The following is a 1,011-nucleotide window of genomic DNA, read 5'->3' on the forward strand; positions in this document are numbered from 1 at the left end:
ACCCTGGGGTGAGAGGCAACCGTCGATCTCAATAAGATTGCTCCCTAAGTTTTGTTTCTCATACTTGATCCTTCTCACAGCCTAAGAGCATAAATGCACAGTCATTTTACAGCACAATGTATGATGACAGGGACCTCCTTTCACCAGAAGATGCAATTGGGTGACTGAAAGACGGTGGTGGTTTGTTAACTGCAGCATCAAGATCTGAAGACTTGTCTGGTTTGAGGCTCTGAAATCATCCAAGAAAGTATTTATTCAGTGAATACACATTTGTTGGTGTTCAGTTTAAGGTATGTTTAAGGCGCTTCTGGCAAATACAATCCATTATGCGTTGATTTCATCTGAAATTTTTATTTGTTTTTTTAACGATCTGTGAGTCACCTTGAGCGCCTATTGATGCAGAAGACAAGATACATATGTTTTTAACAAATAAAATAAAAATAATGCCATTATAAAATGTTTAAGTCTTTAAGATCCTGTTTATCTGGAAATGTTGCAACACTTTCCTGTTTAGGCTGGTGTTAAGCAAGACATGGAGGGTTTTTTTTTTAAAGTTACCACATTTTAACAGGTTCCCTACTCTTGAGATGCAAGGGAAAACCACCCCACCACCCCTGAAATGCACAATAAAAAAGAGAATGTTAACACATTCCTTACTAGCTGTTTATATAAGGCGGGGTTTGCCAGCAGCAGCCTCAGAGCAGAACTAGGAGCTTTCATCGCTCGGGCGCGCTCCCGGGAGGCGCGCGGGTGCTCGCGCTAACGCGTGCGAAGCCAGCTCCGCGAGCGAGGCGGCTCTCGGCGCTCGGGCACGCGCACGCGCAGGAGCACAGGCTCGGGCGCCCCTTGCATCGCCGCGCAGGCGCGCTGGGCTCCCCGCGGGACTTATTTCGCAAGGCCGCCCGGAGAACGCCCCGCCACGGGCCTCCTCAGCCCTCCCCCGCCAAATAAGTCCCGACGAGGTAGCGGCCACACCGCAGCGGCGCAGGCGGCGGCGCGCGCCTGCGCAGC

Source organism: Heloderma suspectum, chromosome 4 (assembly GCF_057233095.1).
Source record: "Heloderma suspectum isolate Gila_16-S chromosome 4, 16-S_ref, whole genome shotgun sequence".
Taxonomy (NCBI): Eukaryota; Metazoa; Chordata; class Lepidosauria; order Squamata; family Helodermatidae; genus Heloderma; species Heloderma suspectum.